Source organism: Tamandua tetradactyla, chromosome 26 (genome assembly GCF_023851605.1).
Source record: "Tamandua tetradactyla isolate mTamTet1 chromosome 26, mTamTet1.pri, whole genome shotgun sequence".
Taxonomy (NCBI): domain Eukaryota; kingdom Metazoa; phylum Chordata; class Mammalia; order Pilosa; family Myrmecophagidae; genus Tamandua; species Tamandua tetradactyla.
In genome coordinates this window covers 20,535,359-20,551,871 of record NC_135352.1, presented here as the reverse complement: position 1 = coordinate 20,551,871, position 16,513 = coordinate 20,535,359, and the positions used below count along the sequence as shown (strand labels likewise).

At 37.2% G+C, this 16,513-nt stretch overlaps 1 pseudogene; it reads left to right on the top strand.

The window, feature by feature from the left end:
- The window catches only part of LOC143669627 (protein WWC2 pseudogene), a 32,465-nt pseudogene extending 18,760 nt beyond the window's left edge, over positions 1-13,705 (top strand).
- Positions 13,706-16,513: the final 2,808 nt, after the last annotated feature.

The following is a 16,513-nucleotide window of genomic DNA, read 5'->3' as shown; positions in this document are numbered from 1 at the left end:
CAAATGGGAAAACTCTTAATGAAGAAACAGACGTAATAAAGGATGTCAAAATAAATATATTTAATACCCTATGGAGATCAGGGGTGAATCACATTTATTGCACAACAAGAACATGTTTTAGTGCAAGAGAGAAAATAATAGTACATTATTAAAAAGTTTAGCAATGCATAAAGCTATCAAAAGCCCTACAGAACTGTTCAAATCAAAGGGTGAACCCTATAGGTAATAATATAATTATAAAAATATTGTTTCATCAATTGTAGAAAAGGCACCATACTAATGCAAAATGTTAATAATAAGGAAAATTGCGTTGGGATTGGTATATGGGGAGTGGTGTATGGGAACTCTGTACTATATGCATGATTTTTCTGTAAACCTACAACTGCTCTAATAAAAAAGCTATTAAGATTTTAAATTAAATTAAATTATATCTTACAATTGGTTGAATACCATACTGATACCGGTAAAGAGAAAACAAAGTAGCTGGAAGACTTCATAGAAGCTAGCACAATGGGAAATAAAGTGATGTCAAATACGAAAGAAAAATAAATCTGCATATATATATACAGATGTCTATATTGATTTTTATAGACTTTCCCAAAAGGAAATAATAGAAAAAGATAAAAGACCTTTAAGAAATAGCACCTTGATTAAGATAATAATAAATAGTACCAAAATGTAGTACCAAAAATGACGGGGTGAGGGAAGGGCAGGGAGGGTGGAACTCACCAAAATAATGTGGCCTGTTTGGAAGAACATAGTTCTTATAAAAAAAGGCATATGATTCTTCTCAGTAAAAATACAAATTCATATAAACAGGAGCTGATGATACAAGCTGATAAAAACCACAAAATATTACGGCAAGGGAAGTTTCTGAGCTAAGGAACACACTGACACACAAACCACACCATTAAAGATCAAATAAAGAGCTTAGAATCAGTAAGAATGGAAGAGTTTTAGACACAGCTAAAAGGGGAAATGCAATCATAGTAAAATATTTGATATGATCAAAGGGTTGTCAACTATACACATGGGATTAAAACAATTATAGGAAAAAGAGTTGCAAACCATACAGCAGGTAAGGGCTTGATATCCAGAATACATAAAGACCTTTTACAATATAGCAACAAAAAGACAAACAACTCAAAAAATGGGCAAAGGAACTGAAGAGACATTTGTCCAAAGAAGATAACCGGATGAGCACATGTAAAGATGCTCAACACTATTAGCCATTAGGGAAATACAAATCAAAACCACAATAAGATACTACTCCACACCCACAAGGATGGCTAGTATTATGAAAGAAAAAGGAAAATAATAAGTTTTGGAAAGAATGTGGAGAAATAATAACCCTCAGGCATTGTTGGTGCTAATGTAAGATATCAGACAAATATTGCATGTTGCCACTTATAGATATATATAGAAATAGCATATTTGCAGAGACTGAGAGTAGATCAGTGTTTACCAGGCAATGTGGGGACAAGGGAAGGGACTGCGCATAACAAAAAAAGTGATATCTGGCATGCACATGTCAAAAAAAATCTGTCCTGAGAGGCAGGGCCCTGAGCAGGAAAAAATGAAAAGGGACTAGGACAACAGATCCTAGAGACAAGAAAGAACAATGAGAGAAAGCTAGCTTTCACTGAGGAGATAGAAAGCTGGAAACAGTTTTGCTTCAAACCACAAAATAATCCAGATAATCTACAAAATCATAAAATTCTTGCATTTATCAAAAATATGGGTTCACAGGGAAATCAAATGACCTGTAAACTTGAAGAAATACAGACACCTACAAGGAAAGACAGCAGGGTGCTGCCCCTTTCTTTGTTGGAAAAGATTGTGCGAATAAAATAAAATGGGTGCCACACAATCTTATAAGTAAGAAAAATAGCTAAAATATTTAATAAGTTGCTAAAGCTTAATATGAGCCAGCATGAGCCATACAGAGAGTTGACACCCTTTCCACAGACCTCATCGGAAAGACTGAAACCAGGCTTGAAGAACAGGGAATTTCCCTCTTGGTTCAGGTCTATAAGAAGAGACCAATTACTTCTTCGGGAAAGTCATGGCTCACTTCTAGATTCTTCTATCTGTCTTGACTATGAAACAAAAGCCTTAAGGCTCTGTTGTTCTCAGGACACAGGTAAAAACACATTTGGGCTGAGGGAAAGAAACAGAAAAAAACAAAAATCCAGCCCTTTGCCTCTGGGGGAGGGGAGGGAAACCGTTCTGGCAATGCACTAGGTCCTAGTATTCAATAAAGTACAAGGCAGACTTCCTTGCCTCTTGGGGCTTTCACAGAACTTTCAGTCTAGGAAATTATGTGTCTGAGGCATCCCAGAATGTTCTGCCTGATACAATAAGAGAGCTGTCATTTAAAAAAGGCAGTAAACAGGAATAAGAAGAACTGAGTTCTATTTCCACTCCTGCTCCTAAAAGATTATGTGATTGTAAAAGATTCCTTTATCACACTGTTCCTCTTTTTTTATCTAAAAGACAAAAGCTGGTATCTGTAGAGCTCTAGGTAAGCGTCTCCACGCTCAGCTGACTGGGGCCCATTCAGGCTGGTGCCACCAGCAGCTCACAGCATAGTGGGAAGTGCAGACACCTACAAAGTAAGAGTGAAAGTTGAGATTCCGGGACAGAGATTTGAAAGAAAGTGATATATAGATGGTAGTTGAAACTGTCAATGCAACACAATTAAATACCAAAAGAGGGCGGGCCACGGTGGCTCAGCAGGCAGAGTTCTCACTGCCATGCCGTAGATCTGGGTTTGATTCCCAGTGCCTGCCCATGTAAAAAAAATAAAAAGAACTGCTCAATTCTTACCAAGATATTTAAAAAGTGACAGACTTAATATTTGAAAGTTATACTAATTTTTGTCAAAATTTATTATAAATGTTTAAAAACTGGTACACACTCATAGTTTCTATTATTTCCTACAACGTGAGGATAGCTCACAAAGATGAAACATTTCAGATGTTTAGGGAACCGAAAGTGAGTTAAAACCATTATTGTGCAATGAGCGGTCATTTCCAACTCACATGAATTCCACAGCATCACACATGACATGGAATAATGGATAGACACAGGATAATGGGAAAACATACAAGGCCATAGTCGGTAAATGAAGACAAGGGCCCCCTTTCCTTCTATCGCCCACGAAGGCATGCTGTTTTTGTAGGAAATCCATAGGACTTGCAGACACACTCCAGTGTGCCTCTCTTCCTTCTTAGAAAGTATGACTGTGACTTTGTAAATGAAGGGATAGCATAAGCCTACACAGTCAGCCTGGTTTTGGGTGGCAGCAGCAGGGCTTCTCAGAGAACATGGTTCGAGGACCATGAATTCCTGCCCCTCCTTTTGGAAGGGAATAATGACCATCTTAAACTGAAATGACTGAAGAGAGAAATGTTCTTACTCAAGGGATTGTTGTATGTTTATTAATGGCATTTGAGAGCCATGTAAATGTACAACTAGAAGAGACATTGAGGATTGAATTCACTTCTAAATAAACCATTAATTTTACAGATGAGGTGTGGGGTGCAGGGAGGGTGACTTCCTAAAATCACACAACTAACTAGTTGGGAAGACTCCCACTTTCTCATACAGTTGAAGCTGCTCCCCTTGTGAAATAAGCCAGGATACCTTTTGAACAAGTTGTGTACTTTCTCTTCAATACTTTGCCTTATACAACAGTTTTCTAGATTACAAGGAAGGCATAATAAATATCCAGTGGAAAGGTATTTGTAAGCATAACTGCTGAAAAACAATTGATTTTATTATATTGCCTGAAATGCTGTAGATTTATTTGAAAATAAGTAATACAAAAAAATACGCTTTCAGAATTGTTTCAGGGTATAATGAGATTTTGGAAGAAGGATACTAAATCGCAAATTTAATTCTTTTCAAAATGCAGACCTAAGCAGGCCCTTACCTCGCTTAGTTGATTCAGCGGCTCTCTTCCTGGTTCTTCTCAATTCAAAAAATGGATGCTGCTGAATGTTTGGGAAAACCTTGCCCATAGGAAACAGAAGTTCCTTCAACATTGCGTTTTACTTTAAAACCAAATCTGAATCTTACTCTCCATCACAAAATACATGTATGTTTATGTTAATATAAAAATTTTTTCCTGTACATCTGCAAGAAAATTGACATTTAAAAATGTATCCCCTGTTCTAGTTTGCTAGCTGCGGGAATGCAATATACCAGAAATGGAATGGCTTTTTAAAAAGGGGAATTTAATAAGTTGTTAGTTTAAAACTCTAAGGTGGAGAAAATGTCCCAGTTAAAGCAAGTCTATAAAAATGTCCAAATTAAGGCACAAATGGTTACCTTCACTCAAGAAAGGCTGATGAAGTTCAGGGTTTCTTTCTTCACTGGAAAGGCACATGGCGAACATGCAATGTCTGCTAGCTTTCTCTCCAGGTTCCTTGCTTCATGAAGCTCCCCCAGGGACGTATTCTTTCTTCATCTTCAAAGGTCTCTGGTGGCATGGGCTCCAGCTGTCATCATTTTCATGGCTCTAAAAAAGGGACTCTCTCCAAAATGTTTCCTCTTTTAAAGGATTCCAGTCAAAGCTCACCTGGAATGGGTGAAGTCACATCTCCCTCTAATCAAAACTCAACACCCGCAATTAGGTGAGTCGCATCTCCATGGGAACAATCAAAAAGCTCCCAGCCAGCAATATTGAATGAGGACTAAGGGACATGAATTTTCTGGGGTCCACCACAGATTCAAACTGGCACACCTCCCCTAAAGAGTGGGAGAAAGATGGTGGAGTTCTACAGAGAAGGTAGAATTTAACAAACGAGTATGATTGCAGAATCATTATATTGATATTTCCTTTAATTTCCAGTATCTTAGAGTAGCTAGAAGTCAAAACCTAAAATAGTGGAATTGTAACCCATATCAAACTCTTAAATCTGTTCTACAACTAATAGCTGTGCTGTGCTTTGAAATGTATTGCTTTTTTGTTTATTTTTTATTATTTTCTTTTTTTCAGGAAAAAAAGAAAAATATATATTTCTTGTTTATTTTTTATCCTTTTCTCTTCCTCTCTGCTGCACGGGTGGGTTTTGATTAGTTTACTGGAATCCTATATAAGAGGAAATATTTTGGAGAATGAGAGTGATTCAGAGTGAGCAGAAAAGAACGACATAGACACGAGAAGCCGAGTCCACCAGCCAGCAACCTTTGGAGATGAAGAAGGAAAACGCCTTTCATGGAGCTTCATGAAACAGGAAGTCAGTAGAGAAAGCTAACAGATTAAGCCGTGTTTACCATGGGCCTTTCCAGATGAGAGAGAAGCCCTGAGTGTATTTGCCATGTGCCTTGTCGCCTGAGAGAGAAATCCTGAATTTCATCAGCCTTCTTGAACCAAGGTATCTTTCCCTGGATACCTCAGATTGGCATCTAGAAAAAGTCTATTTCTATAGACTTGCTTTAATTGGGACATTTTCTTGGCCTTAGAGCTGTAAATTAGAAACTTATTAAATTCCCCCTTTTTAAAAGCCATTCGGTTTCTGGTTTATTGCATTCTGGCAGCTAGCAAACTAGAACAACTTCCTTAAGCACCTAAGAACAGAAAATAAATATTTGTGATGAAACTCTGACTTATGAACAGGCAGCACAGTGATCAGGGGTTGGTTAGCATCCAATATATACTTTATATTATTTCATGAAGAAAATTGATTTGACATAGGAGTAGGAGGCAATTTAGAAGTGTGGGTAGTAATGTAGGCTTTGAGGTGAGAATGAATGGACTCAAAAATGATCTCATTGAATTCTTCAAGTGTGAATTTGAGCATGTTTACTTAAACCTTTTGCTCTTTTCTTTCCATATCAGTAAAATAGAGATACTAATACTAACTTTATCATACGGTTATTATGAGGACTAATTGGATTTAAATATGTAATGAATCAGCACAATGGCTGGTAAAATTAGGAAGTAAGGAAATATTTAAATTTTTTACTTTAGTTCAGAAAATGTCATTTCATCTTTAAAGGAGACATAACAGTCATTATTATTAAAGATATAAACTTCCCCATTTTATCATGCTCTTAAATGTTTATTTATCTTCTGTTCAGTAATGTCCAATTGGAAGATAAAGTCCATATCATGTGTGGAAAGTTTTAGTGCTCCTGAAAAATATTTGAATCCATTTATTTCTCTGCAAGTAATTTGCCTTTATTACTTTGGATAAATTGTTTTATAATATTTAAAAATGATTTTCAGTGGGAAATTTTTAATACCAAAGCTCAATTTCCAGATATGTAATCTTTAATCTATTTTTAATGATTTAAAAATAAGTTAAATGGTTTTGACATTCTAGCCCTGTTTGAAAAAGAGACAAAGCATGGAATTAAGTTAAAATGTAGAGAAAATATGGCTATGCTGTAATTATCTTTGAATATCTAAAGCAATAGCCAACATATTTTAGTTTAATAAATAAAGCAATAATAGTAATAAAAATCCATTTACTTGATATTGTACTTTTATATTCCTTTCACAAGGAATTATGGATTAATCAGGGTTTTTAATAATTTCCTTTAAATTCAGGATCCTCACTCAAAATACCAAACCAATATGATTGGTCAATGAAAGATACACTATCCTCCATTCTTTATTAATGTACTATGATGTGCCAGACAGTTGAATAAGAATTTTGTATATAGTGCCTCTAATCTTGAACTGTAAAAAACAGGTATTAGAGTTGAAGCTCGGTCTAAATAATATGTCTGAGTCACACAACTAGTAAGAAGTTAAGAGGCAATTAAGGATTTAAATCTAGATCTATTTCTTTCTTAACATTCTCGGACTTCCTAAGATAAGTCCATGGAGTATTTTTATTTTCGTCTCATTTGGACTCAGAAAGTTAGCAACACAAGTAAACCTACCTTACTTGCTAATCCTGAATTAGCATTCAAAATAAAACTGTCGATCACTCCCTAATGTAGTTCAGAGTGAATTTAATGAGTTTCAAAGGAATCCTTCATCAGAATATTCTGAATTGGAAAATCTTTATATTTTTGCTAAGACTTTAACCATTCAACTTGAGACAAAGTCTAAAAAATCTGAATGACCATATTCAGTTGGACTGTCATCAGGAGAACCAGATCTCAGAATTTTCTGAGATCCCTTATAAGTTCTCCCCTCCCCTATGACTAGCCTGGCAGACAGCAAGGTTTGAACAGGTCACAAGGTTTGACTCCTTGTCAAACTTTTCATGGAAATCTCACTAATTGTTTTAAAAGTAATGCTGTGCTGTTACATAAAGAATGTGGGTGTCATGGTCAGGTTCATGTGTCAACTTGGCCAAGCAGTGGCCCCTGTTTTTCTGCTTGGGCAAGTGCTGGTCTGTCTGTTGCAACAAGGACATTTCATAGAATTAGATCATGATCACATCAGCTGCGTCCACAACTGATTCCATTTGTAATCAACCAAGAGGAGTGTCTTCTGCAATGAGTGATGTTCAATCTAATCACTGGAAGCCTTTTAAGGAGGATTCAGAAGAGACAGGCTCTCTTCCTGCTTCAGCTGGTGAGCCTCTCCTGTGGATTTCGTCCAGACCCCCCATCAGAATTGTGGCTTCACAATTTGCCCTGCAAATTTTGGACTCTGTGTTCCCACAGTCACGTGAGACACTTTTATAAATTTTATATTTGCGAGTGTTCCCTGTTGACTCTGTTTCTCTACAGAACCCTAATACAATGGGTAAGATGTCCAAGCAAATTTTAACAGACACTTTGATGAGAGATGCATAACTAAATATAAAACAAAGTTTCATTAACTATACTATATTGGTGTTCCCAATTGCACAAAGGGTATTTTTAAAGAAGTGTTGTACTCACAATCTTTATTCCCTTAGTTGCAAACCAAAAAAAAAAAGTACCTGAAAACAGCCTTGAATTCAATGTATTATGTTACTTTTTTCTTATACGGTAATTGTGCTGGTTTGAAAGGATGTATGTAACCTAGAAAAGCCATGTTTTAATCCTAATCCCATTTTGTAAAGGCAGCTGTTTCTTCTAATCCCTATTCAGTACTGTATACTTTAAACTGTAACTAGATCATCTCCCTGGAGATGTGACTCAATCAAGAGTGGCTGTTAAACTGGATTAGGTGGAGACCTGTCTCCACCCATCCAGGTGGGTCTTGATTAGTTTACAGGAATCTTATAAAAGAGAAAACATTTTGGAGAAAGAGGAGATTCAGAGAGAGCAGAGAATGCTCAGCACCATGAAGCAGAGTCCACCAGCCAGCACTTTGGAGATGAAGAAGGAAAATGCCTCCTGGGGAGCTTCATGAAACAGGAAGCCAGGAGAGAAAACTAGCAGATGATACCATGTTTGCCATGTGCCCCTCCAGCTGGGAGAGAAACCTGACTGTGTTCACCATGTGCCTTCTCACTTGAGAGAGAGACCCTGAACTTCATCAGCCTTCTTGAACCAAGGTATCTTTACCTGGATGCCTTAGATTGGACATTTCTATAGATGTTTTAATTGGGACATTTTCTCAGCCTTGGAACTATAAACTAGCAACTTATTAAATTCCCCTTCTTAAATGCCATTCTGTTCCTGCTATATTGCATTTCGGCAGCTAGCAAACTAGAACAGTAATCAAGTTTGTTTTCTGACTGGTTGGAAGAATTATAATTATTCTGTAGCATAGACAATGCTGAAAAGGACAATTGCAGCAATATTCTCCTAACTAAATAAGATTCTTGCGAATACATATATACTGAGTCAGCTGTGTCCATTCTTTAGAAAATTACACATTTAAAGCATATAATAAAATAGTGTTCTATTATTATGAAATGTAAAAAGTTACAAAGATATAGCTATACAACTATGCATATATAAATATATGTAGGCAGACACACACACATATATATAATTTATAAAGATTCTATTCCTTATGTGAAATGATCTGGAAATACATATTAGAAACGAGTGCAAATATAAAGTATGAGTCATCATTTCTGCACATTGTCAGATAAGACATTAAGACAATAAAATTGGGAAATGTATTGATAGTGTAATGATTTACTATTTCCTCAATGGTAAAATAAGCAACAGAACTGATCTGTGCAAGCCAAGTTCAGTATAAGCAATGACTTACTATTTAATGACCCCAGAATAATGCAAATGGACTAATTTCTAGCAAGCAATCACATGAAGTCAAACATCTTAGTTATCTTTGAAAACCAAGTCAACTAATCAAAATTAAATGTTTTGTGGAAAATATGTTTTTCTAAGATAATCAGAAAGAAAGACAGAATGTGAATAAAATGACTAGGAATTTTTTACTAAGTAGAGAATATTTAGCTTGTGCAAAATGCATATAGAACACGTTTTTGTTTATTCTTAATGATTCTAAAGTCCATTGTACTAAAATTTCTATTTTCTTAAATCTTGAAAATGTGAGTTAATATCTGATTGCACACATCTGCTTCTGATAATGATGTAAAAGTCCTAGGAGAACATTTACCCATACTTTAACATTCAAAAACAACTCAGATAAACTGCACATCATAGTCAGTATTTTTGCTTTGGTTTATTTATTTGTTTCTACCATAGAGACCTAAAGACTCAAAAGAAAATTAATGAACTGAATTCCAGACAGTTATAAGCACTTTAAAGGAGAGAAGAGACCAAGGCAGATCTCATCATCTTACCTCCAGTGGAGTTGTGATAGGAGGGTAAATTCACCATAGATAAAGTAACAAGAAACTAGCCTGAATTTTGATGAACTTTTTGTGGTTGCATGTGAGCTCCTGTAGCAGATTACAATACTAAGGAGTTTCAACCATACAGTGAGTTTGCACCTATTTCCCAGTTGTTTCCACAGGTCTTCGCTGTGTGCATGAAAGTATTCCATATAATACTGAGGTCAGAGCAAGTCTTTCAGCAGCTGAAGTCTGGGGCTGGTGGAGGAAACCTCACAGAAATCTGTTCTGAATATCCTCAGCCTTCAAAAATTATAAAGCATCGGCACTCCAAAGGCTGGAGGCAGGGCAGATGGCCAGAGAAAGAGATCTCAAAAGCCAAGAACACAGCAATATCAGGACTGGAGAGCAATGAGAACTTCCCCTCAACTCAACAAGCTGGAAGCTTGTAAATAAAGCATACAAACATATCTTACAATTCATAAAGCTGAGGCTTCTCTGTAAAGAGCAAATTGTTCACCAGAATCACACTAGTGCTTGCATCTCAAGCCATAGTGAAGGCCAAGTTATGAGCTTGCACTGGAAATAATGTTAAGCCAATGGCAAATTGGATCAAATAAAACTTGCAAAAAATCTCAGACAGACCTGAACCACAGACTTACTAAGTTTATTGACTATAACAGACCAGCAAGATGAGGAAACATTTTTGCAGATTTTTTTTAACATTCCTCTGTTAATTTATTCAAAATATCTGTTTGTATTCAAAAAGTACAAGAAAAATAAAGAAGCAATAAATTGTGACCTAGGATCAAGAAAATAGTCAATATAAACAGATACACATATAACCTAGGTATTGTAATTATTTGAAAGGGTCTTTAAAACAATTATGCTAAAAATGGTGGAAAAGGTGGACAGCATGCATGAAGAGATGGAAAATTTCAACATAGAGAAATAAATGATAAAAGAACCAAATGGATATTCTAAATATAACATGTAAGATAGAAAACATTTATTGGTTAGATGGACTTAACAGCAAAGAGTGGCAAAAAAGGCAAGAATGAATGAACCTGAAGACAGATTAAGAAAAAGAATCCAAGCTAAAATACAAAGAGACAAAAGAAAGGAAAAAAGAAAAATCATAACTAAGAAGGAATAGAGCAGCCAATATGTATGGGAAAATACCAAATGATGTAACATGTATGAAATTCGGGTCACACTAGGAAAGAGAGAATGGGTCAGAAGAAGTAGAGAGAATGAGTAAGAACTTTCTAAAATTAATGAATGCTATGAAATTGTTCACTTAGAAGCATTGGCAAGTCTGAACCAGACTTAAGATCCAGTCCTGTGAACTCTCATCTGTGTCTCCCCAGACATATTCTTGATGTTGGGTCACAAACAAGCATTTCCAGAGATATAGAAGTGAGAAGTAGATCAAATTTAGCTGAAAAGTTCAGGCTAAGCCTACGGTATGAAGAATCCAAAAGAAGTATGGACAACTTTAAAATTGAACTGTCAAAATGGGATAGTGAGGCCTGGCCTGGGGGTCTGGACATTGAAAAAGAGAAGCTGATGCTGATCAATGAAAAAGAAGAACTTTTGAAAGAGGTTCAGTTTGTCACTCCCAGAAATGCACTCCCCATGGGCTGGAACACCTGGAAGCTGAGTGGTGGCAGCTGGAGGAGGAGCTGCTGTCGGTGAGTGAGCTCTGGCCAAGAGCTTGAAATTGGAAGAGAGAAGAAAAGAGCTGCTACAAAAACTTGAAGAAACCACTAAATTAACTACTTATTTGCATTCACAATTTCAAAGCCTCTCTACCAGCACCATGTCCATGTCTTCTGGTTGCAACCTGGGCTCTCTGGCATCCAGTCAGGGGTCCCTCAATACCTCCAGAACAGTGTTGCTCAACCCCCTCAGTTCCAGAGACTCTGTTACAGCAGTCAGGGGCGTCAGATCGATGGGGACCATCGGTATAAACTGGACTTCCTTCTGCAAGAGAAAGGCAGTTATATTCCTTCTCGACTCATCACCACCATCCATGACAATGAGGTGGTCAAGTCCCCGACTGACTCCTGTGGGTGGCCGCCACAGCCACAGGCCCCACTACCCCACTGACTGAGGCCCCCAAGTCTGTGACATCCCTGTCCTCAAGGTCATCCCTTTCCTCCTTGTCCCCTCCAGGCTCTCCCTTGGCTTTGGAAGGCCCATTTTCCCATGTTTTCTCCTGACACCGCTCTCCATCACTGCTCCATCAGTTCACTGCTGACTCTGAGGACTGAATTGATGAACTATTTTGCAGAAATTGGCTTCAGCGAAGAGCAGATATTGCTAGATTCTGATTCAGGAGCAGCGTCCCAGTCTCTTTTAAGGACAAAGACCTTAATGAATGCGCTAGAGAACCATTATATGAAGGAACTACAGATATGGAAAAACCTTTACCAAGGAGAAGAGTAAGCCACGTGCTTGGGGAGAGAGTGGCCTGCATGTCTGCTGCTGTATCTGATGAGTCAGTAGGTGGATACAGAGGTGTCTATGAAGCTTTCGTAAAACAATCTAGAGAAATGAAAGATGTCACATACAGTGAGGATGGTGTGGCCATTATAGAGACTGCCTGGGTGCAGTAGGACTCAGATATGATGTGAAAAGTTCAAGCTTCATTGTGGTTATAGCACAACTCCAAAATCTTCATGCCTGCTTGATACCTCATACTTTTAAAATATATTTTAGCCTTGCAGTACTTCCCTCTCAACTGATGTCAGCTGTCTGTTTCTAACAAAATTCCATCCAGCCACAGAACCGATCTTATTCAGTGATGTATTCAGAATGGCCATTTCTCAAACAGCCTTACAACAGAAGACACTGAGAGTAGATCTCTGCTCTGTCAGTAGAAACAGAAGGGAAAAGAATGCCTGGCTGGATCTCAGACGCTTGGCAGATTTACCATTTTCAAATAAGATTTTCACTCTGCAGTATAAGTTGCTTCCTTCCAAGCAAATGACTTACAAAAAGCAGGAAGAAGAAAATGAGGATTTTGTATTTCGACCAAACCAGCCACCAGTAGACTCTATAGGTGAGGATGCGGTGTCAGCAAACACAACTGCTGAGCTTTTGGCTGCAGAACAGAGATTGACACAGGAAGAGCAACGGGAACCTTCTTTGCAAGGAGAGCAGAGGGGTCCAGATGAAGGTTGGCTGGCAATGCTAAGAGAGGCCTCTGATGAAACTGCGACTGAAGAAGAGAATGAACTTAATTATCCAGAGGACAATAGCTGTATAGAAGACTTAAATTCATGTACTAGTGTGTCTGAAGTGAATGATGACAGGAGAAGGAAAGAAAACCAACTAGAATACCTTTCCTGGTTGATAAAGAGACAAATACCAATGAAGCGGTTAACAGCAACATGGCAGTGCACCCCAAAGACCGCAGTGGCCTGAGCTCCCCACAGCACCCTTTTGTGAGGCACAATGTGACAGTACGCTCCCAGGACAGCAGAACGAATGCATCCACAGGTTAAATGGGAGTGACAACGACAGTTCAACCCTGGCTCAAAAGTCACTATTGGTGCAAAACTCCACTGAGCAGTGAAATTTGAGAGTCAAAAGAACTAGTTGCCAGCCTGTCCTCAGATGAACAGTAAAAGAGTGTCCAGTGTTTACATCTCTGGACTCAGAACTGGATCTCCAGGCATCTCTGACCCGGCAGAGTCACCTCAATGATGGGCTGGAGGCCCTGAGGGACCTGCGGCAGAAGCTGGAGGAGCTGAAAGCACAAAGAGAGGCCCACCTCCCACCAAGCTCTGCCAGAGGACGAGGGGTTCGAGAAGCTTCTGAAACAAGCCAAGAAGCAGGTTGAGCAGTCAAAAGAACAGAAGCAGGGTTTGAAGGCTGAGAAGCTAATGAGGCAAGTCTCCGAGGACATGTGCTGGCTTCAGGAACAGAGCTGGAAGTTGCCTCCGCCGATGCAGCCCCCCAGGAACAAGAAGGACTTCACCAGAGCAGAGCTGACCATCCCATCCCTGCTACATGATGATGTATAATTACATCATTCAAGAAATTATTTTTTCTCCTGTACGCTTTCTTAGGGAGGGTAAAAGAGTGAATGTTTTTGTTTTGTTGTAACGTAACCATCAACTCTTAAAGAACCTTTATTTCACACCAGATCTTCAACAGGTTGTTTGTAAACTACCTTGATTATAATTTCTTATATATTTAAAATAGAAAAAAAAATCAGATAACCAAAATGGAATAATCTGGTGCACAAATGTACAGTATGTGTGTATTGCCCACGGGCTGTATTTTGTAGAGGTAGAATAGTGGCACCAACAAATGAATATCCTACGGAACCTGTTGAGAAATAGGTTGGTTTAACAGAAGGTGGTTTTTGCTTTCCCTTTGTTTTCATGAGAGTAGACTGTGAAACGGCAGCATGGCCATGGGATATTTCTGTACCATAGTGCAGCTGGAAGATTTGAAGTTAAACCTGAGTATGAGCTTCAATTCAGAGTTCCAAGTCCGTCTGAATACAGGTGCTGTGTTCATTTTTGTCACCTATGTTGGAACACTTTTTCCTTAAAACAATTTCCCTTTTGTCTTTATATACTTGTCTAAAGAAAAAAAAAACATAAAATACTGAGTTCAAGAGTACAAAAATGAAAAGGAGAGGTACTTCTGGCTACACGAAAGAGCTTGATGATTTATTATATTGAGTACAGGGGAGAATCAAAGAAGAAATAATTACCCTAAAATTTCTTTAGCACTAAAAAATCATCAGATGAGCAGCTGCTAAAAATGGTCAGATGAGCAGATGCTTCTTCTAACTCAATCTGAATATTGTGTAGTTGTTCAAATGTGAGTTTCTGTTTTGCACCAATCATTCTTGGTCCCAGGAGTGAGTATGATACCAAACGCAAGCATATTGCATCCCCAGTTCTAAGGACAGACTGTCCTGGTGAGGTGGAGGGAAATGCATCGGCATTGGCACTCTGGTGAAACCAGGAACAGAAGGAGGATACATCTCAGCAGAATCAAAGGTGTCAAAATTAAGAAAATACTTTATCAAATGATATTCACTAAAAATTACTTTGCCACTCTCATTTTGATAGGAATTATCTAAAATTTATGGAAAAGATTGGAAAGCAAAAGGAAGAGTGTGCCTAGGGGGATTAAAATACTCTCCTAAATGAACAAAATCACAGAGTAAAACTCATTGAAGTGTCCTCCAGTTAAGAATTTCAGCTCCGGGGAGGGTGAGGGTAGTTCAGTGGTAGAATTCTCACCTGCCATGCAGGAGATCCAGGTTCGACCATGCACTTCCCCAAAAACAATCAAGCAAGCAAACAAACAAAAAATCAAACAAGCAAAAAATTCACCAAAATGGTGCTGCAGTAACAGAAAAGTCACATGGAAAAAGGATGAAATGTGGCCCTGCCATACAGCATACGAAGAAAAAAAAAAAAAAAGAAAGAAAGAATTTTAGCTCAACCAACCAAGGCACTTTTTAAAAGAAATGAATCCCAGTGTAGCTTTGCCACATAAAGGCTTTTAAAATAAACATTCTTAATGTAATTTAAAGCACATATTATTACTTCTTATTATTGGAAGAAGCAATTTCTGGTAGCTATTTTATATAACAAACTATATCAGTTTTGTTTTTTTGGAAATAAAAACATCATCTTAAGGGAATAAGCCACTTAAAGAAAAAAAAAGTTCTATCTTAAGTTAGAATCCTCCCTAGCAAGAATTTTTATTCTCTTGAAAGTAATTATACATATTTTGGAGAGTTCATTTTATCAGAATCAAAACTCAAACTGAGCAATTTCTGAGTCTAGATTTGGGTTAATGAGGACCATAAGCATATTTTTTTCATGTATCCCACTTATGTGCACATTTCTTTGAAGATTTAACTGGACGTGACAATACTTTGAACAGAAACCAGTCTAATAAATTGATTGGGTGTGGTCTTTCAAGATTGCCTAGTTCATTTCTTTTATATGACGAAGGAAAACTAAAAAGAAACACCATTTATCCTTGACAAGATCGAATGTGAAAAACAGAGGTTTCAAAGTTTATTTACGGTAGAGTTAAATGCAGGCCAACTGTTTTCAGAGTCTTAGTTTGACCATGAAAATGTTTATAGAGTTATGTATAATTGTACCATACGTATTTTCTTCATTTATTTATTTATGGTCTTATTTATGCTCTGTTTAATATATAGTTTGGTTTGGGCCATTTTAATTATTTGACAGAGAAAAGGCTGTATTGGAGTATTTTCAGTTTCATGCATTTTCATCAGATTAGCTGTCATCTTTTTTGTAACACAAAAAATCTCAGGCAAGTATTAAATAATAAAATCTGTTGCAGTCTGGTAGTTAACAGTTGTGATCAAGATTCTTTTGGTTTTGCTCTTTAAATTTGCTCATTTCTAACATGAGAGACAAATTAATTTTAATGCACTCCTTTTCCCACACTTTCAAAATCAGCAATAAAAAGAATGTTCATATTGTATGTTGGTTGGTTTTATTAATAAAATTTTTTTTAAAAATCAGTAATAGTGTTGTTACATAATTATAAGCAGCTTTTGACAATCCTGACATATTTGTAGTAATCCAAAGGATTCACAGTGACAGAACATTTCAATAATTTGATCACAAACACATATGGAAAAATACAAATTTAGTATTATAAATACTATTTTTTTTAAAGTTGAATCTATTCTGCACAGGGTAAAAAGAATAAAATATTTAGTTCTTGAGTTTCAATTATCAGTATGTTATTACCATTTTGTATATCAGAATCTAAGTGTTACAGGCACTTAGATAGAGCATGACATCATCTAAATAGATGCA